This window comes from Chenopodium album, chromosome 21 (genome assembly GCF_948465745.1).
Source record: "Chenopodium album chromosome 21, dcCheAlbu1.1, whole genome shotgun sequence".
In the NCBI taxonomy this organism is placed as follows: domain Eukaryota; kingdom Viridiplantae; phylum Streptophyta; class Magnoliopsida; order Caryophyllales; family Amaranthaceae; genus Chenopodium; species Chenopodium album.
Window position 1 is genome coordinate 32,816,712 of NC_137854.1, and position 23,263 is coordinate 32,839,974.

General features: G+C 32.6%; 1 long non-coding RNA gene across 1 annotated transcript; it reads left to right on the forward strand.

Annotated features, from left to right (window-relative positions):
* Positions 1-7,253: 7,253 nt before the first annotated feature.
* On the forward strand, positions 7,254-9,047 carry LOC145602455 (uncharacterized). Its single transcript, XR_014104559.1, has 3 exons — positions 7,254-7,521; positions 7,832-8,175; positions 9,002-9,047. It is a non-coding gene; the product is annotated as an uncharacterized LOC145602455 (long non-coding RNA).
* Positions 9,048-23,263: the final 14,216 nt, after the last annotated feature.

Sequence of the window (23,263 nt, forward strand, 5' to 3'; positions counted from 1 at the left end):
AAAATCCCCACTACTTTAATTGGGACCACTAACTTTCCCTCCACTTTCTCTCACTTTAATTACATACCTGTAGGGAATGTTTCAAGCATTATGATCCCAAACTTGAACCCCACTGTGATCATACACTTAAGTATGGTGGCGTTCCAAAGGGAAAGAAAAGAGAGCAAAAGAGTCGCCAACAAGTTTTAGGAACTTGTAAACCCAAAAGACAATCCAAAAGGACCATCAACTCCATAAGGTCTTGAACCAAACAGGGTTCGGGGATGAGGGTACGAATCCAATCTACAAAAGAAAGGACCCGCCCTATAAAATAGGCCTCTACTTTGTTCTGCTCGTATTCATGTGTGCTTTTCGAATAACATACAAACATTATATTAACCCTACCCTGTTTATCTATGTTGGTTGAATATTAATGCACAAATAAGACTATTATTGACGATCACTTGAATTAAAATCATATTAGCCTAAACAAGATTATTAATTATCTTATTAAGCGTGATTTCAAGTACAAATTCCCTTTAACATGCATAAAAGGCGTGATCAAGCAATAACAATAAACAACATAATAATAAAGCAATAACAATAATCATAATATTCATAATAACAATAATAATAGTCAAAATCATGTTAAGGCATAATAAAGCTTAAATATAATAGCAAGATCCTAGGCATGATACTAACAAGATTAATAACAAATCCTAGCATGTCACTAAACAATAAAGATCAAAGCTTTAAACCTAACATGGTACTAACATTATATCACAATATTAGAAAAGAGTAAAGGCACCCTAAACATGACACTAGAAAGCATAAAATAACATCCTAACATGATACTAGAAAGCATTAAAAGCATCCTAACATGATACTAGGAATATTAAACAATAACAAGCATGCTTTCTACATTGTTAATAAAATAGGGAGTAAGCTAATCTACTTACTTTGAAGCCTCGTACCTCTTTCTAATAACAAAATACACAAGTTAGTAAACTTCAATAAAAATAATAAATCAAAGAACTAAATTAAATAATTGAAAGAAAGAGTTATAAAGTTTAGACTGGATTTGGGACCAAACCCTCAGAAAATATTAAACCTTGCACGTCTAGGGCGAAGGCAACTTCGAACTTGGCTAGGTGATTCTAAATCTTGTGAATGCGGTATATTGTTTGTAAAAATGTAGTTTAGAAAGAGAGAGAGAGATTAAGAATTGAGTAATTCTTGATGAGAGTTGATCGTTGATGAGAGTTGATTTTAGATTGATAGTTGATCCATAAAAACAGAGGTCGAGGACCCTATTTATCAGAAAATAGTCCGGAAAATCATAGAATTTGATAAGGAATAAAACTCCACTCTGTCGCTAACAAACCGACCTTGTCGCCAGAAATTTATCTTGTCGCCAGGCGACAGAGTCTGTCGCGTGGCGACAAACCTGTCGTTTGGCGACAGAGACAGTTTTTGCGGATTTTGTTTTTATCATATCTTTTGATCTAGAAGTACAAATAAGTCATATAATATGTCTTTAGAAAGCTCTTGAAGTCTACTTTCTAATGCAATTGGAATCAGATGAAAATCTTTTGTAGATAAAAAGATATGGCCGAAATAGTGAAAGGGTGTCAGTTTTGGATAGAGTTTCGTATTCCTTTCATATCTTTTTCGTTATAGCTCGGATTTAATATTATAATATATCATTGGAAAGATAATTTCAAGATCTATCCAACCATATAAAATTTGGATAAAATTTTGAGGCAAAAAAATAATATCTGACTATCTTTTAACATCTTTAAATCCGAATAGAATTAGGACTTTAAAAAAGGAAAGTTTTAAAAAAGGAAAGTTTATATTTAAATCAAATTCCTTAACCTTATCTTTTCAAAAAAGGATAATTAAGATATTTTAGAAACTTATAGAAGATTCTAATCAATCCTAATTAGTTTAGGAATAGGATTAAACCTTTGGACCCTCCTCATGATCATTGGGTCGTAGGTAAAATCCGGTTTGGGCCCAGTTTAGTATTTTGGCCATAACTTCCTCATTATTCATCGGAATTGGGCTTATAATATATCGTTGGAAAGGTCTTTTCAAACCTCATCCAACTACACCATTATTGGACCCTTATCATGGACCAAACTAAACTGTATTGGACGTTTTCAAAAAATAGGTGGGTTTTCGAAAACAGAAAGAAAGATTTTTAATAAAAACTAACCGCAACACTTGACTTTTCACACTTTCACCTCATTCGATTATGGTTCGACGCGAAAGGTATTCATCACTGGGTTTGGTTTTGGGGAGACACAAATGGGTGTCTACAATACCCCTTCCTTTAATTAATCCTCTTCTAATCTTTTGCCAAGGAGTCCGCACTCCCTCCATTGGTTGCGAGTAACTTGAAACGAAGGGAGTATTATCTTTCTTAAAACAAAAGACTTATAATCTAGATGGAATAAAACATGTTTAAGGGGAATTAAACATTTTAATTAAGTGTTTTGCTATTGTGTTTATGTGTATCGTATTTACTTTTTTGAGGTTTCGTATTCTAATTTGATGATAAACATGTAAAGCCTAAGTGGTAAGACCGTAAGAGTTTCTTTGGGTTGGAAACAGATCTAATTAAAACATTAGCGTTATCAAGTGTTTGGTTGAAAGACTTGGGTAATAATTATCATTACTGTAGGCACGGAAAATTTGAATAATTGTCACATTGGATATTATATGGGTCAAATTAAAAGTCAATTTATTGACTTGATGCTAATTTGACTATTAATTAAAATTAACTAAATTGGGTGAATAAATTAAATCAGCCCATTTTAGTTATTTTAATTAAACTTGTTTATTTGATAGTAAAAACCCATTAAAAATGGGTTATAATAATCAAGAGGCCCAACCAGGGTTGTCTTAAGTATTTTAGGGGCCTTGTGCTATTTAAAAATTTAGGCCCCAAAAACTATATTTCCTCGGTTTCGTAATACTCACAAGAGTCACAACAATAGGGAGTGCACATTATTTTCTAACTATATGAAATTTATTGTTGTTCTTAAAGTTCATCATTATCTTAACTGTTAAATATTCTAGTTATATTGAAAAGATTGTACAAAACTTTATTTGATTTTCATGAATATGCTACTTTTTTTTTTGAAAGAATGAATATGCTACTTAATTTAACATAAGCCATAAAAATATTAAAAGTCACAATAAACCACTACTCGTACTAAATACTTTGTGAATTATGGTGGAAGCATGGATAATCAAAACATCAAGCTTTAGGAAGAGAGATAATAATGATGCTTTGATTTCCATTATATATATATATATATATATATATATATATATATATATATATATATATATATATATATATATATATATATATATAATAAAATAAAAACAATTTTAGCCTTCTAGCAGGTGTTGATCTAGTGACCTAAAATCAACAACACATATGACTTAACCACCAAAACAAGAAGCCAATTCATAAATAACATGCCAAGTTTTACTTATGTACGGAGTATTATACAAACTGGGGGCCCAATTATTTCGGGGGCCCTATTCCATTGTACATCTTGCACTTGCTCTTCTACGAGCCTGGGCCCAACTATAATGTACATCTAACCTAACCCTAGAGGTGTCTTCATCCTATAAATAGAGGCTCTCTATTTCATTTGAGAAGAGCGAAAAACCTAGAGGAAGCAAGGAGAATCAAAATACAACAAAAAAAAACCTCTCAAATACTCTAAACCTCTCCAGAGAAGAACAACAAGCATTCGACAAAAAAGAACTTCAAACCATCAAACACATCATAAGTTCGGTCCTCTACATCAAATAATCATTGATCGAGATCAAGCCTCGGCGACCCTCAACCAAGAATTCAAGTCAAAGGCCTACATCAACATAAGTCAAAGTTTTGCATCAAATCTTCAATCGAGATCAAGCTTCGATGGCCCTCGTTTGATAATCAAGGCAACCTGTGAAACAAGTCAAGTCAAAGTGGAGTCAAATCAGAGGATAAATTAGAGAATGTACCCAAAATTATCAAATAAATAAATTTAATTTTTTGTTTCATTTATTTTGAATCAATATTTTGCAGATTTAAGATTTGTGTTTACAATTACCTAAAGGTTATAGTTTCCACCCATTTGTTAATTACCTCTCAAAAAACTAAATTACTATTACCCTTACTCTCCTCAAACAAAAGTAAATGTGTTCGGCAAAATATAGCTGTGAAGGTAGTTGTCATTTGTGAAGGTAGCTGTCAACTGTGTAGGTAGTTTTTAGCTGTCAACAAGCTGTTAGCTGTGAAGATAGATAATTTAGGTATAAGTGTTCGGTAAAGTAGTTAGCGGTTAACTAGCTGTTACATATAAAAGTCAATATTTTATATTTAATATTATAGATTAAATTTTTATCTGCTACCTTAAAAGCTAATATTTCTAAATTTTCATAAAAGCTACCTTCACTACTAAAAGCTACCCTAACCACTACTTTGCCGAATACTTACATTTTTTGTTAAGTAGTGTTTTGACTTGGTCAAACCACTAAAAGCTACCTAAAATCTACTCAAATGCTAGTGCCAAACATGCCCTTAAATAATTCTTTTCCATGATTAAACCAAACAAATGAAAAGGTAAAAGTAAAATAATTCATTTCCTCCCTTTTATTTGTTTCCTTTTGACTCCATCTTCATTATTCATAAATCAAATATTTTAAATATTGTTTTTTGGGGAGCCACAAAGGCGGGTGATGATGAGAATCATTCTCAAGATATCTTGAAACCATAAGGGCAGCTCTAACCACTTGACCTATCCCTCACTCTCAATATTTGAAATATTCTAAGAGGTTGGATCATATTTGATTTGATTTGATTCTCAATATGTTTATAATCATTGTTAAAGCACATTTATTGTCAATTTGGTTTAGGTTGGGTAAATTCAAATCAAATCATCAAATCGTATCAAATGATTTTGGAGTGTTTGGTTTCAAATTGAGTATGTAGTTTAGGTCGAGTAAACGGGTGTGGGTCAATTCACAATGTACTTTTTGCCTTTGATGATATTCAGTATTATATATGTGGGTAGGGGTGAACATGGTCTAGTTTGGTGCGGTTTGAGTCTAAACCAAACCAAACCGCAAAATACAGTTTGGTCAATTTTCCAAACCAAACCAAACCATATTAGTATTGAAACCAAACCGTAATAATGCGGTTTGATGCGGTTTATGATGAGACGGCATTTTTTCCAATGTGGGTACTCACAATCCTCTTGCTAATGTCTCGAATTAGTAAATGTGAATACCGATTAATCTTTGACTCATTTATCCTCTTTGCGTTCCAATTGTTGTTCACATGGGGATTTTAGTTTACAATATCAGACCGTTTCAGCTTAAATAACTATCATGCACTTTCATTCCAATTCCAACTTCAAATTATATAACCATATCACTCAAAATTTTTCATATCACTAGTGTGGATAATGCGCGTAATGCGCCCGCCATAGCTAGCCATTTCCTGGGAACTTTTTCAGGTGTTCGCAACAAATTATTTTAACTGTCAATATCTTTAACTGTGAATATTTAAAATGTATAAGCATTAGATATTAAAATGATATAAATTGAGACAATCTAACAAGATACCGCATTACTGTATTTTTGTTTAGCTATAATTTGTTAAAGCTAGTCAAAGTAGAGCATATGAACAGTGTAAAAGTCAAACTATTACAACTATTAAAAACGGAGGAAGTATATGTCATTACATATATCAGTTGTATCACACGTAAAAAAAAATCCAATTAACAACTTAGGTACCACTCGAACACAAAATGAGTAATAAAATATTTACTTATTCAGGATTAAAATAGTGCGTGCAATTATGTGTCAAATTTGATTGGATTGGATATTCAATTACGAATGAATATTAATTTATTTTATATAGATCCTTAATAATGTTGTGATAGCTAAAAGGATTATTTACCTTTAAAAAATTTAGCAACCAAACATTTAGCTAAAATGAAATAAAAGCTTAGAAATATGGATTAAACAAGGTTTGAATTCAAGACCTCAAGTTTCAAAACTATATTGCTAGCCACTAAGCTACACCATATTATATGTCATTTGATTAAAATTAGATACTACTTCAGTTTCATATTATTTGCAACGATTAGACATAAAGTAGAGAGAAAAAATGTCTAATTATTGCAAATCTATAACTATTAAAAGTGAGAACTTGGCAAGTTGAAAACTCCTTAGTAATAGTGTGGTGACCCTTTTGCCCCTCAAAATATTCAATTACAGTTTTGCCCCTTCCCCTCTTTATCACCTTTTGCTTTGCCCCATTATTCACTTTTGCTCTCAGCCATATGTTTTCTGACCTTCATTATTCACCTCTCAGTTTCCTCCTCTTCTCTCCTCTCTTTTCACGTTCACAAGTTTTTTTCCAAAGATAGGGTTTCGACACCTTCAGCAACTATGGCGGTGAGTTCACTTTTGATTGTTTCAATTCGGTATTATTTTTTAATTCCTTCAAAACATTCATCGAATTCACTTTTGATTGTTTTGATTGAGGTTTCTAATTTTGATTTTGAAATTTCTGGGTGAAATTAGGTCACTGTAAATCTATCAAACGACAAACAAATCAAGGAAAACAACAATGGCGGTCCTCCATCTCCACTACCATCACCACAACAGCAACAATCATCGACTTCAGAGATCTTGACTGTGAGATTTTCATCACCAGGAGCTCCGATCGATCCATTAACGGCGTCGTTTAGTCATCTACCTCCTCCTGCTCCTACACCTCAAGTAACTGATCATTAGATGAAGGTTGTTTTGTCAACGAACAACAGCAGTAGCAGCAAATCAATGGTGGATTTCGATCTGAACCAGAACGATTCATCATCATTATCACTGTCACTTTCTCTCTCCATGACTTCATCGAATCTCGCGAATTCAAGGTACCTATGTTTCAAGGTATGCAAGGGTTCAATCGTAGTATAAGGGTGGCTTAAATGGGGATTATTGGATTTGATTATCATTAATTATAATCAATGTTGTTGATGTTTGTGTTTTGTGGAATTGGAATTTCACTTTGATTTATTGAGAAACAAGATCAGTTGAAGTTATGCAATTTTTTTGTGAAATTCGAACAGATTTGTAGGTGGTTTGGCGATTTTTTTTTGGGTCTGCAGCAAGATGACGAGACTTTTTTAATGGAAGCAAGAGGGTTTTAATTCTCCTCCCTTTTCTATGATCTAGGATTTTTTTTTGGGGTATAAGGCTTTAGAATTCTTTTGGTTTTTCTGGTGTTTTATTTTTGTTTTATAAAATAGTTAGGATTTGGGTATTTTATTTTCAGTTTGATTTAGGAATTCTGATGATTTTTATAGATTACCTAATTGATTAATTTTGTTTTTAGTTTCTCGAATTTAATTGATTTAGGGTCTCTGATGAGTTTTGCTTTTGGATTGCAGCTTATCAAGACCAGTTCGGCCTAATTCATGTGATGAAACTCGGAATAGGCATGCGAGCAAATAGATGGAGGTTGGTTGAATCCGGAATATGGCACCAAAATGGTGCTGCCTCAGTTCTTCTACGGTTCTACCTATGTTTTTCGTTTTAGATTAATTTATTCTTCCAATGTTTAGGGTTGAATATTTTAGGGTGATTTTGCTCTTACTGCTGAAATTCTGTAATTAAAGATCGTAAATGGTATATCAACAGTTGAGATAGTTATAATCGGTCATTTACATACAAACAATTGCGCATAATAAAACACAATGCTTGGAATGTTATCTTTCTGATGGTTAGGATGGAGATTATCTTTCTGACCCTTATTCCGGTTTTTCTTCAGAGGATCAAAAGTCTATTTCAATTCTCTTTACTAAGCATGACCAAATGGATTGGTGGAGATGTCTGATCAAAGGTGAGCCTGAAATTGATATGTAGAAAGCTGAACTTGAAAGCAGTAAGCTTTCTAACTTGGATCCTGAAACAAGATCAATTGTTGAGAAGATGATGGTAAGACTACAACTCTGAACTATTCCATCAAAATGAAGAAAGCTTCGATTGTTGAAATCTTTCGATGGAAGAAAAAGAAGCTCCTGGGGGTTTCAAATATTGAATCAAAGGAAGCTAATGTTGAACAATCAGTGGGATTTCGAGGTTTTAGTTGGAATTGCTGATTGTGTTTTATTGGTATGGTTAGTTTACATTTGTCTATTACTTTTTTGGTACAACATACATTATTTGAATGGTTAGGATATTAAATGTAAAGGGTTGCATTGGATTTCATGTGTGATGTTTTTTTTATTAGCTTATACGTTTAATGACTGATAGGAGGTGGGGGTTAGATTTGGTATTGATAGCAGCAAGTTATTTTTTTTTTTTATTTTTTTTTTTTGGTTTGGTCCATAGCTCTAGCAGCTTTGGATTGATTAGTTTGGGTGTCAAAGTTGTTGCTATTTCTTTACAGTTGGATTGGTTATCAAAGTTCTTGATATCACTTTCTCTTATTACATACCTACCTGGAGTGTTTTACTTAAGTCTAATATTTGAGGACCTCCAACAACGTATATATATCCTTATTAAATCGGAATATCGGATTGATGTTGCAAATCAAAGAGAGATTGATTGATGAAAAATTGTCAAACAATTTGTTCGATCCATCTCTCAATCACCCTCTTCCTTGCCATTTTCACACTGCCCATTTTGGAAGTGTTAAGGTTCTGCTAAATTGTACTGGGTTTATGCTCTTATACTTTAAATAGTCACAGTTATTTAGAAAGGTGCATGACCACAATGTACTTGTATTGCTTGGTGGTTTATGAATTCTGATTGCATATCAGTATGTGTGAGGCCGTGAGAGGAGTCTAAATTGGTCTGTGTTGTTCTCATGGGAATGGGAATAGTGTTCAGCAGTTAATAGTTGGTTTGTATTCTTTTTTTTGAAAAATAATAGTTGGTTTGTATTGTTCTCATGGTAGTGTGACTTGCTTTATTTGATTTCTCCTGAATTGCTCAGTTTTCGGTGGGTTGCATTCCTCTCTTCTTGAAGAAGGGTCTCTTTGCTACCATTTGCTCTATCCTCTTTCTTTTTAAAAAAATTATTCCGATTATTCCATAATAATTATTATCGATTTCACTTAATGTATTGTTTTGATGATCCAATTTTCAGTGTTCTTGGTCGACTTGTCGCTCATGGATTTTCGGGTTTTGGGCCAACTTTACGATTCCAAGCCTTTGATACAGTCGAGCAATTGAAAGACAGGGAAAACCTCTTTTTCAACAATTGAAAGAGGGAATTTGAAAGACAGGGAAAACCTCTTTTTCAACAATTAAAAGATGTAAGTTTTCTTTTATATTTTATTTCGCATTGTTAGTATTTTTAATATAAAGTTTACTTTACAATTCTTACAGTTTGAGATTTTTTGGTTTTTTATGCAGTTGAAATCTTTTTTAATTTTTTTTAATTAATTTTTGGTTTAGTTTTGATTCTTACAATTTGAAGATTTGAAGGTTATTTTCACCCTTTAATTGCTTTTGCATTTAAGAAAGGTTTTTGTTATATTGTTGGTAATTTTGCAGGTTTAGATTTTTTGGGTGGGAGATCTATTGTTAGCGCTTTTTGATCATTACTCAGTGGCTCATGCTGGCCCTTGAAAGTCGAGGTCAGAAATTTCTATTTTTATCGTATATTCTTCTACAAGTATATTATTAAAATTAGTAATTGTGTGTTTACCACTTTTCAATTTCTTTGCAATTATATGATTTGAATTACGGACTTTGTAATTCTAAAGGTTAAACTGGCAAATACTTGTTGGTTTGCTGTAAATGTATCATGTATGCTCTCAGGGCCTTTCGCCTTATGCAGAAGATACTAATTAAGCTATGATTCTGGTGTCTGTGTAGGTGCATGCGGTGGGATTAAATCATGGCTAAGTGTAATTTTGCTCTACTTCGTAAAATTTCAAGGCATAAGAGGAGATTGAGAAGAAGAGGAAAAAGATGGAGCTTTGTGAGCGAGTTCAAGCTCAACTCGGTAGAGTCAAGGAGGAGACTATAAATCATAATAGATACTGTAAGGTGAAGTAAGACTCTTCCATAGATTGAAGTATTAGACATATGTACTACTGTAGTCGTTGTAAATTGTTTAGTTTGTAAGGTTACGTGTCTTTGTAAATCGGAGAATTGAATTAAGCCTTGAGGTGACAACTTAATCTCTGCATGATAAGGTGATAGTTGCATTGAGCACTTCCTTTCACATGCATAGTCTAGGATGTTTAAGAGGCTCATCATACATGGTTTTAAAATATACACTTTTCGATTTAATGATTTTTATTGATGGCTCCTACATGTTTTTCTCTTACCCATTTGTAGTCCAAAGAGTTGACTAGATTGTGCCTACTGGTTGAGGAAAATATTGCCTATTGATTAAGGATTTCTGATGGTTAAATAGTCCTGGGTTCAAATCTCCTTATCCTTATATTTTTTAGAGGTTTAAACAAAATTAAGTTTGATTTTGGATTTCTGATGGTTTTTATAGATTACCTTTATTGAAAATTCAAAGGGGAAGCCCAGTTCAACGTAAACGTGGACAATGTTTGCTTTTGTGATCAGTTCATACTTTATTGCATATTATTTCTCTGATTTTAATTTGTTTGGGTTACCTAGATTTGGTTGTTGTGTAATGCTTTGTCGACGGTGGTCAGCAATCTTCACTTTTTTTGCTGAATTTAATGAGAGGGCTAAACAATTCAGTGGGGCAAGGACAAAAGATGCTCTAAATTTGCATTTCGAGATGTATATTTAAGTTTGAAGAATACAGGAGAGCTCGTTTTAAGACAAATTTAGTCTTTGATTAGATTGAATTAAATCTTATGCCAAATATCACATTGTATTTAATCATTTACATTATGTTTCAGGGAATCTTTAACTTGCTACAGAAAATCAAAGATACCACAAGAAAACAATTGGAAGTAGGTAAAACAAATCAACAAGAAGAAAAGTTAGCAAGAAATTTGGGGATACAATGCCGAAAAGAGTTGAATAGAGATTCTGTAATTTTTTTTGCATTTGTAATGGAAAATCTTACTACTCTTTTGTACTCATATTCCTCTAACATTAAGTAAACTCTTGTAATTTAACCCCTGTCCATCGGATCAAAAGACACACTTTTGTACCTATATTATTCTAAAACCCTTTGTTTTAATTTGAGCATCATAACATAATAGTATAATATCAATAATAGTTCATGCTATTTTCTTGAGTAATGAATCATGATCTTACAAAGTTAATTTCACCAATTTTCATGCCTTATTTTATTAATAATATGCATCATGGGAACACAATGTAATAGATTCATCGAGCACAGCAGTGAGCCAATGATGGAGCTAGATAAGCTATACACTTATACTAACCCATGAATCTATGATACAATTACCAAAACTTGAGCTATGGTATCACTAACAAACATTGATATCTTCATTAGTTCATGAGTAAGTGTTTTTTTATGTGTATACAACCACAATGAGAGAAGGAGAGAAAGGGAAAGGGAGGTAGAGAAAAAAGAACCAAAATGGAGAGAATCATCGAGAGAGAGAGAGAGGGAACTAAGAAAGCGAAGGGTTTGAAGATAGAGACAAAGAGGGGCTAAAAGATAGGGCAGACCGAAAGATAGAGATACCAGTTCAAAAGAGATGAGGGGTAGTCTATAAGAAGGGATAAAGGCCGAGAGAAAAAAAAGTTAGAAAAAAATAGGAGAGGTAGAAATATGGGTTATGAAAGAAAGAGGATGAGATAGAGAGAGACTAAAAAAAAGATATAGAGACAGGAGAAATGCAAGGGGGTTGGAAAAGAAATAAAGAGAGTGATAAATAGGGAATAAGAATGAGAGGATAGGACAGAGAAAGAGTGTATGATATAATAATAAAGAACGAAGGAGAAGGCTCGAGGGAGAGAGAGATAGGGGGAGGGGGAGTAAGTACGACCTATAATTTTGGATTATTGTTTTATCATTTATCACTTATTTGAACTCGATTTTTGTCACAACATATATTATCAAACAAAATATTTTTGGTGCAGCAAACCACACTGTGTGATAGGGGTTACCCGAGTTATTTTGTTAAGAGTTATCCGAGTTATGTAATCAGGGGTTACTCGAGTTACTCGGTTAGGGGTTACTTGTGGGGTTCATATAGGGGTTACTCGAGAGGTGCACTCGGTTAAGGGTTACTTAAGAGATTACTCAATCAGGGGTTACTCGAATTACTCGGTCAAGGGTTACTCGCAGAGTTACTCGGTCATGGGTTATTCGAGTTACTCGGTCAAGGGTTACTCAAGTTACTAGGTAAGGGGTTATTTAAGGAGTTCGGTAAGGGGTTACTTGAATAATTCGATCAGGGTTACTTATAGAGTTTGGTCAAAGTTTACTCGGTCAGCGGTTACTTGAGGGTTTATTCATGGGTTACTTGAATATTACTCAGTCCGTAGTTAGTCGGTCAAGGGTTACTTAAGATAGAGTAGGAGAGGTAAGGGAGAAGGAGAGAAAGGGAAAGGAAGGTAGAGAAACAAGGGCCAAAATAGCTTAAAGAGAATCATCAAGAGAAAGAGAAAGGGAACAAGGAAAGTGAAGGGTTTGAAGAGAGAGAGACAAAGAGGGGCTAAGAGATAGGGCAGACTGAAAGATAGAGATACCAGTTCAAAAGAGATAAGGGGTAGGCTATAAGAAGGGATAAAGGCCGGGAGAAAAAAAAATTAGAAAAAAATGGGAGAGATAGAAATATGGGTTATGAAGGAAAGAGGATGAGATAGAGAGAGGCTAAAAAATATATATAGGGATAGGAGAAATGCAAGGGGGTTGGAAGAGAAATAAAGAGAGTGATAAATAGGGAATAGGACTGAGAGGATAGGATAGAGAAAGAGTGTATGATATAATAATAAAGTACGAAGGAGAAGGCTCGAGGGAGAGAGAGATAGAGAGTAAGTGCAACCTATAATTTTCGATTATTGTCTTATTTTTTCTCACTTAATTAAACTCAATTTTGTCACAACATATGTTATCAAACAAAAACTTTTTGGTGCAGCAAGCCACACTGTGTGATAGGGGTTACCCAAGTTATTTTGTTAAGGGTTATTTGAGTTATGCAGTCAGGGGTTACTCAAGTTACTCGGTCAGAGGTTACTTGTGGGGTTCATATAGGGGTTACTTGAGAGGTTCATTCACTCGATTAAGAGTTACTTGAGCGATTACTCAATTAGGGGTTACTCGAATTACTCGATCAAGGGATACTCGAGGATTTACTCGGTCATGGGTTACTCGAGTTTCTCGGTCAGAGGTTATTCAAGTTTCTAGGTAAGGGGTTATTTAAGAAGTTTGATCAGGGGTTACTTGAGTAATTCAGTCAGGGTTACTTAAAGAGTTCGGTCAGCGGTTACTCGCTCAGCGGTTACTTGAGGGTTCATTCAGGGGTTACATGAGTTATTTAAGATAGAGGAGGAGAGGAAGGGGAGAAGGAGAGGAAGGGTAAGGGAGGTAGAGAAACAAGGGCCAAAATTGAGAGAATCATCGAGAGAGAAAAAGGAAACTAGGAAAGCGAAGGGTTTGAAGAGAGAGACAAAAAGGGGCTAAGACATAAGGCGGGCCAAAAGATTGAGATACCAGTTCAAAATAGATAAGGGTTTGCTAGAAGAAGGGATAAAGTCCGGGAGAAAAAAAAAGTTATAAAAAAATGGGAGAGATAGAAATATGGGTTATGAAGGAAAGACGATGAGATAGAGAGAAGAAGAGAAAGAGAAAAATTGGAGCATCAACCATACAAAAAACACAATTTAACCCAAATCTAAATGCACATTGATCAGTTCCGGCTAAAACAATTCATAAATTGCAAATATAAATCTATCAATTTGAACATGAATAAAATTAACAAACAAATGGTAGATATCAAGTACAAATGTATCAATTTAAATATGTATATTATCAATTTGAGCATGTATAAAATTTTAAGATAAGCTAGGCTAAGCCCAATTCAACCTACAAACCAATAGCTTAATAGATGGGCCATAAAATCATCTTTTGTTAATTTGGTACAACAACGACATTACTAATCCATATTTAAAGTAACATTATATTTGTAGATACAACGAATACTATGTAAAAATTCAACAAATTAATTACACTTTTACCTTAAGTGCTATGCAAAACTATTTCGATTCGCCAAATGCAGCGCGCGCATCGCGCGCGCGGAAGTCCATAACTAGTAATATGAAACAGAGGTAGTATAATTAAGGATTTTAATCATGAAATTAATGTAGTTAATGGATTAAATACTAGTACATATGTTCTATTGTTTACTTTCTTTGCAAAAAGCTTGAAATTATTGTAATTAGTATGTCTTCAAGGCTGAAAATTTAAAAATGGTTTAAACACAAACATCTGAAGGCAAAACATAACCAATCAAACGTCCTAAACTGCGTGATTTAATATTTGTTTTGTAACATCATATCAGAAAACTCTTTCTTTTTCAGGTAAACGACATATCCAATGGCAAGTAATGCACAAACAGCACCCACAACCACCCTATATATCCACCCCTGCAAAAAAATAAATTAATAAATAAATCAATTTTCAAATACATAAGAATATCAAAAATAAAAATAATAATAAGATAAAAACGTCAAAAATTACCGACTATGTCACCAAATCAGAAATCGTCAAATGTTAAACACCAAAGATGAAGAAACCCACATGCAAATTAAAATATAAGAGTCAACCTAAAAAAATGTGTTAAATTAATAATAAAAAAATACGGTTTTTTCACCAAATGCCCTTGAACTTTTCAAAAATTCACCAAATACCCTCAAGTTTTTCTAAATTCACCAAATACCACTGATGTTTGTTAATATTCACACCGTGACCTCAAAATACCCCTGACATTAAAGTTCCGTTAGCAATAAAATTTAATTCACCAAATGCCCTAACTTTGTTAAATAATTACACAAAATACCCTTTTTTTTTTAAGTACAACTTCTAGTTTGAAATTTAAGAAAACTAGCCGTTAGTTTTGATTCTCAACCTTTTTTGCATAAATACTCGATACATAGCATCCCTATTATTTGCTTAACCACAAATTTTTAACACCATGAGTTTTCAATTGAAATCATCCTTCTCAATGTATGGGTACTTTTGTGTAAGAGTTGCAAACATCTTTATTCATAAAAAAGAAGTGCTTGAGACCTCGCATACAGAGAAAAAGAGGGTCAAATGAAATAGAGGTGATTACTTACGGGCTTGGACGAAAAATGAATCGGGCTTATGTTTCATATTTTGTCCAACGGACAGCAAACTCAAGCCCCTTTTATGCAGCTTGACAATAAGTTTATACCCACCTTAGTAAACAGCCCGGGCTTGTCCGCGGGCTAACGGACTCAGAACTTCTTACAACAAAATTTCTTCTACAACAACAAGATTTGTTTGCAATTTTTACACAAAAATACTCATACATTTAGGAGGATGATTTAGATTGATAACTCATGGTGTTAAAAATGTGTGGTTAAGCAAATAAGAGGATGCTATGTATCGAGTATTTATGCAAAAAATGAGTGAGAATCAAAACTAGCGGCTAATTTCTTTAAATTTCAAACTAGACGATGTACCTCCAAAAATAAGGGCATTTTGTGTAATTATTTAACAAAGTTAGGGCATTTGGTGAATTAAATTTTACTGCTAAAGGAATTTTAACGTCAGGAGATCACGGTGTGAATATTAACAAACGTCAATGGTATTTGGTGAATTTTGAAAAACTTAAGGGTATTTGGTGAATTTTTGAAAAGTTCAAGGGCATTTGGTGAAAAAACCGAAAAAATAAGATAAAAGGTAAAAAGTTGTAAACAAATAATTCTGATTAATTATTTTGAATATTTAATGTATAAAAAAATTTACTCTTGCATCTCAAGCTCCAATGGACCAGGTGCGCCAAGCGGACCTCCAAGACCAGGTGGATCTCAGGACCGGTCGGACTTGTAGGATCGAGTGGACTCTCATGATGGTCGGACCGAGTTAATTTTTTAATTTATATATATAGTTTCACGTAATTTGTTAATTTATGAATAATTTCTATATAATTTTTTTATGTTATCTGAACCTACATAAATACTAGATTTGTAGCGGCCTACTAACCTGTTAAACAGATTAATTTATAAGTCAGCACTACGATTAAACCTTATTAGCAAACATTGATGATAAATGTTTGTTTAAAAAAAACACCGGTGATGAAAGATAGAAATCGTTACCTGAGGTTGATGACATTACAAGAAATGGACGAGTGTGAGTGAGAGTGATGAGAAAGTGAGTGAAAGAGATAAAATGGGAATTGTGTAAAGGGGAGAGAAAGTGAGAATTGTGAAGATGAGAGAGAAATTAGATATATACATGCATCCTCTAGGTCTCACAAATTAGGAAAACCCTCTCATCATCTTCGAGTAAAAGAAACACACAACAAAGAAGACTGCACAAACAACCCCAACAACTCCCCTAATCTTCTCGGCCTGCAAAAAGCATTAATTAATTAATCAATTAATTTATCAAATTTCAAATACATAAGAAAATCAAAAATACAAAAATAATAAAAACGTCAAAAATTACCAGCAGTGGAACCAAGTCAGTAATAATGAAATGTCCAATCCCAAGAATGAAGAAACCCACGTACAAAGCAAGAATCCACCTACAAAAAACTATAAATTAATAATAAAAAAGGTAAAAAGTTGTCAAAAAATATTTCTCATTAATTATTTTGAATATTTAAGATATAAAAAAAATTACCTCTTATCTCTCGCTCCAACGGATCAGGTGTGACGGACGGACTGGGTGGACTAAGCGGATCGGGCGGACCGAGTGGACCGATCAGACCTAGCGGACCAAGTGGGCCCTCATGCCCGGTCGGACTCGTAGGACTGAGCGAACCCTCAGATTCGCTCGGACCTCTACACCTTCGCGAACCTCTAGGATCGGGCGAACCTCTTGGCCCTCGTGGACTAGGCAGCCTGGTGGGCGAACCGGTAAGGTCCTGAAGTAAATGCTCAGTGAGCTGGTCCTCTTCAAACAAATATAATTACATCATACAGGTTCTTCATAGTTGTTTTCATTTTCTTTAGTTTTTTAATTTCCCAATTGTTTTGCGAATTCTCCGTTATCTTGGGAGAGAAAAGTTTGGTTTTCAAAAACAAAATGCTATTGTAATTAACTTATAACAAATGTAATTATATGCCGTTATTTGTTATTGATTTGGGCCATATTCTCTTCACTTATTAAAACATATAGTTCAATGAAAGTAATTGTAGTTTAGTAAAAATAAATTAAGTTCAGTTTATTAAAAATAAGTTAACTTTAATTTAGTAAAATAAATTAAATTCAATTTAATAATTAAAATAAATTAAGTTCAGTTCAATTAAAATAAGTTTTGTTTAATAAAAATAAGTTTCAGTTCAATAAAAATCATGAATTTTAAAGAATACATATATTAGAGACTTAGTAAAAAAAAAAATAATTTCAGTCCATCAATAATAATTTTTGTTCTGTAAAAGTAATTTCAATTCAACAATAATAATTTCGATTCAGTACAAATAATTTAAGTTTGAAAAGAAATTTCATTTTAGTTTAAATAATTTCAGTTCAGCAAATATAAAGTAAAGAGGATAGTGTCTTACTAAGAGATTGTACTCGTATGTCATAATTCATTGATTTACCAAATTTATTCTATTGAAGATATTAAGGAAGAATGATATTATGCACTATTATTTTGGTATGTTTTACTTGATTAAGGTCAAGTTCTTTGCACCTTATAAGAAAACTTTAGGTATTAAAAGTTTGGATAAGCAATCATGCTAATAAATTTAATAAAGTCCAATATGTTCAACAGGGTCTAACAGGTTCCAATAAGTTCAATATTAATCATGTCTAATGTAATTATATCAAAACTATTTTTTTTTAAAAAATATATTATATATATTATATTAATGGTACCATTATACTACATAGCTATTTGATTTAATTAGTATTACAATATTCATTTTTTCACTCCATTCGTCTCAGAATAATTGACACACTTGACTTTTTTCACTATTCACATATTAACACTACTATATTTTGGTTAGTAACATAATAAAAACATATATTTTTTTTACCGTCATAAAATAAGTTTTTAGATAGGAACTATTTTTTTAAAAAAATATATTATATATATTATATTAATGGTACCATTATACTAATAGCTATTTAATTTAGTATTACAATATTCATTTTCCACTCCATTCGTTTGAGAATAATTGAAACACTTGACTTTTTTTTTCACTTTTCACATATTAACACTACTATATTTTGGTTAGTAACATAATAAAACATATTTTTTTTTTTACACTGTCATAAAATAAGTTTTTAGATAGGTATGAATATAATATAAAGTTTGTTGGTAAAATTTTTTATATAAATTTCATTATTTAAAAATAGGGTAAAACTAACATATCGGTACGTGCGAAAAGTTTGATCATGTCAATTATCCTGAGACATAAATAGGTATATACGTAGTAATAATAACTTTCCAAAAGGTAATTAGAACATATAATAATGTTCAATCAAGTCCAAAAGTTATAATAAGGTCCAATGAGTTAAGTCCAAAAGTTTCAACAAGTTGAATAATATCTAATAAGTTTTAATAAGTTCAATCAGGTCTAAAATTAAAGTTCAATAAGGTTTTTTAAGTTCAATTTAGGTACGTTTAGATAAAGAGAACAAACTCTAAGGGCATGTTTTGTTTACCTTATTTTCACTTATTTCAAGTCTAATAATTTCAATTAAGTTCGAATAAATTAAATTCAAGGAAAATAAGGTTTGATAATTAGGGTTACCCAAGTACAAATGACAACTAAAATTAATTTTAATAAATTCAAATAAGTTCATCACTTAATTTCAAATATGTGAAAAATCAGGTGAATAAAACACATTGAAATTTAAATGTACGTGATGCATTATTTTAACATTAAATTAACAACAGTACTAACTACTCTCGGCCTCCATCCCTAAATAATGTATATGTCCACTGTTTGATTTGAACCCTTATCTTTACTGATTGATTTTAGCCCTCCAACTTAAGTTTTGTCGTTGGTATATGGTGGTTGAAGCAATTTTGTAAATACTTAAATAGTTAGTCCTTACATTTAAAATATTCATTTTTATATAATTATTTTACTTTTTGGAATGATATCATACTAGTATATTAGTTAGGATATTAATTGGAATGTCTTTACAAGAGTAAACAAAGCATAAAAAATTTATGTTTTATTTTAAATATTTTATTAAACGTAATACTATAAAACATATAATACCACATTTGAACCCTTTATTCAAGGCCAAGGCATAGGCCAATTGAAATTTCATATGAAGATCAATGAAGATGATGTGCGAGTTGAGAACAAGACTGTGGACTCGATCTCTCGTGATTTATGGGATAAAAAAGTGTTACACTTTGGGTTAAAGGCTCAGGGTCGCTATAGTTTTGAAGAATGCAACATCAAAGTGATGTGCAATGACATCAATCTTATGTTTTTAGCTACTGAAATAATTTCACCTCCGGGAGTGGGAGTGGGAGTGGAAGTATGATTGCTGCACCACTCTCCTGCAAATGCAACTCTAATTGTTTTTATGTTCAAAATAAAAATAAATATGCATGCCTCTATATAAGGTTTGTATTAGTATATTAGATTATTACATCTGTTACATATTATTTGCAACTTTTAGGTGTTATTTGTAAAATATAAAATATTTAAAAGTTGCACATAATATATTAATATGTAACGAAGGTAGTATTAATTTTGCTAAAGATTGTTTGTTATTTTGAGTAGTAATCGATCTAATTGAACCTAATGCAGCTTAACTATTGGCTATTTTATCCGTATTAGAGTCGCTTTGGTGTACTTGTGTTATGTTTGTATATTTGCCAAGTTTATCTTGTTAGGAGTTTTATGCATGTTGGATTATGTTTTGTATTGTGTATATATATGTGATTAATATCAATACAAAGGTTAAGCCGTTTTTTCCACATCTTATAACTAATCTTGGGACTTCGATCGATCGTTATGCTTTAATTCTTGGTGAAACTACTGATTCAATGAAACCTTCAGATATTGAGTTGTTTCGCCTGCCTATATATGTGGATTAGGGTGTATAATCTTCCCCTTAAAAGATTAAATCTCACGAATGTTGAAAAGATAGGCAATAAGCTTGGTACTTTTGTTAAATTAGATGCAGCAGCGAAGGTTGTGATTGATAAATCCATTAGGATTCGTGTCTTGTGGATGTCCGTAAGCCTTTATGTAAGCAAATTAGGCTGAAATTGAGATGTGGTGTTGAAGAAGCCTTTGAGGTGAAGTATGAAAACCACCTCTTTTCTGTTTTTTCTGTGGAATGATGGGACATGGAGTGAAAGACTGTGAGGAAATTAAAGACATTGAAGAACCAGCCCTACCTTATGGCTCGTGGTTGAAGGCGTCACCATGGAAGTACAACATTGGAGGAAGGGATGAGATGGAGGGCAAGCATAGTAACTGTGCGAAGGCTCTTTTTGTCACGACGCCAAAAAACAGAGAAGCTCCGAAAGTTGTTGAGACAGAAAAGGTGAATGAGTTGTGTAGGTGTCGTTTGAAGTGCGCCTACGTTAGCATGTTGTGAATATGCTTGACACTCATAGGAAGTGGAAATTGACGTATACGATTAAGGATAAGGAACGTAGGGAGCCGCCAAAAAGTATTTAAGGAACTTGTAAACCACTCACGGATCATTTAAGGCAACCACGAATAAAGGGACAACGATAGGCAACAACGATTGACCCGTGAAGGTTAAACCCCATTCATAATCCATGAGATTACTAACTCCATTTGGTTCGGAACCACAAAAGGAGGATCAAGGATGATAGTACAAAGTGAGTCATGGAGTCACATTCGCCCATATTGGCCTCTACTCGGTTCTTATAGTGAAAAGAATTCCTGCGACCTCAAAGGCTACAAATAAAGATTCAATTTGCTCCAAACTATTATCAGGCTAAATTGGTTGAATATTAATGCAACATATAATTCTAAAATATTAGTGATCACATGATTAAACAACAAGATTAAAAAGGAACCTAAACCGGTCGTCAAAATTATCTTATTAAGCGTGATTTTCAATTACATATTCCCTTTAACATGCAATATGGTGATCATAATAACAATAAAATAAACATTAATATTAGAAGCAATTTAACAATAATAGCATAGTCAAATCAAATAATAACCCTAATCATGATACTAGCAATAAGAATAATAATAAGAGTAATTAAGTGATTAATTACTAACTTTCCGCGTTTCCTTGAATTGCTACATCATGAATAAATTGTTAGTAACTTCAATAAAATTATAAATCAAATTGAAATAATTAAATAAAAAGTAGAATTCATTTGGTTCAAATCCTCGGTAAATTATACCTTTCACGCCTTGGTTTAAGGATGAAACCTCGGGTCAAGTATGGACTTCTTGGAGTGCTTAAGGGATGTATAATGAGAGAATAGGGAGGGCTAGAATTTAGGTTTAACCAAGAGAGAGAGAGAGAGAGAAAAGAAGGTTTTAGTGTATAAGAGAGGAAGAGAGAATGATTTGTGATCAAGCTTGTTGATGATTGAGAAATGGGTGATATGAACTCTATTTATAATGAAAAAAGAAGGGTAGAAGAATAAAGAAAAGATCGAATTCGAATCTAAATAAAACTCTTGGGATAGACAGCAGTTTTTACAATTTTTGTATTTATCATATCTTTTGATCCATAAATTAGAATAAGATAAATAATATGTCGTTGGAAAGCTCTTGAAGTCTATTTTCTAACCCAATTTGAATCAGATTAAAATCCTTTGTAGAATAATATATATGGCCGAAATAGTTTGACGATGTCAGTTTTGGATAGAGTTTTGTATTTCTTTTATATCTTTTTCGTTATAGCTTGGAATTAATACTTTAATATTTCATGGGAAAGATAATAACAAGGGATATCCAACCATCTAAGATATAGATAAAAACTATGAGCCACGATTATCATATCTGACTATCTTTGAACATCTTTCAATTCGAATAGAAGTAAGACTTTAAAAAAGAGGAGTTTTATTCAATTTCGAACTCTTTAATCTTATCTTTTCAAAAGGATAATTAAGATCTTTTAGAAATTTATATAAGCTTCCAATTAATCCTAACTAGATGAAGCCCGTGCAATGTACGGTTGGTTAGTATTTTTTTAAACATATTTTTCATATTTAAGTGATTAAAATTGTTATTATATTAGTTTTAAAATAATAGATAAAATTCCTAATCTCAAAAGATAATATTTTATATTTAATTAATTTAAACTTTAAAATCTCATTCGTCAATTTTGCTTATGTGGCATTTGAATTAATTAATTGTAAAAGACATTAATAATCTCTTATGTAATTGGCTACAACTTAAATTTATAATCCTACGTGACGCTAAGAAAATTAAATCTTACGTGGCTCTCTAAGAACTACTATATATATATAAGGTTTTTTCAAGCCCCATCCAACTACTCAATCATTGGACCATATTATGGACTAAAATAAACTGGCATAAATGTTTTTATAAAAAGGACACGAAATGAATGATTTTAAGGGACACGAAATGAATTATTTTGGGTTTAAAGGCATGAAAAGAGAAAAATATGTTATGGTTTGGGGAAATGGGAAGATAATATCTTAAGGGAAGCTAACACCTACTGAAATCTTGAGGATCTTGGTTATATTGGACATGACTACACTTGGTCGAATAATAGAGGAGGAGTAGAGAACATACAAGAACGCCTTGATCGTTTTCTTGCAAATCGGGCGTGGAGGGAATGCTTACCGGGCTCTTTTGTCTCGCATCTCACAAAAAGAAAATCATATCACCTTCCAATTCTCTTATGCATCAAGGAGGCTTCGAATACTCCAAAGAAAAAAAAAGAAGAAAAAAAAGCTCTACCGATTTGAGGAAATGTGGCTCCGTGATGAAAATTGTGCTAACATTGTTTCGGGGGCGTGGGATCGAGGAGGTAATCTTTGTTCTAAAATTACATTTACCTCGACCAGTTTGAGTGCGTGGAATAGAGAGAAATTTGGTGACTTCATCAAAGAATTATAAGCGTGTAGGGTGTAAATAGAGAACCTCATGGAAGAAACTCAAACTGAGGAAGTCATAGCCCAAATGAAAGCAATCAATGATAGAA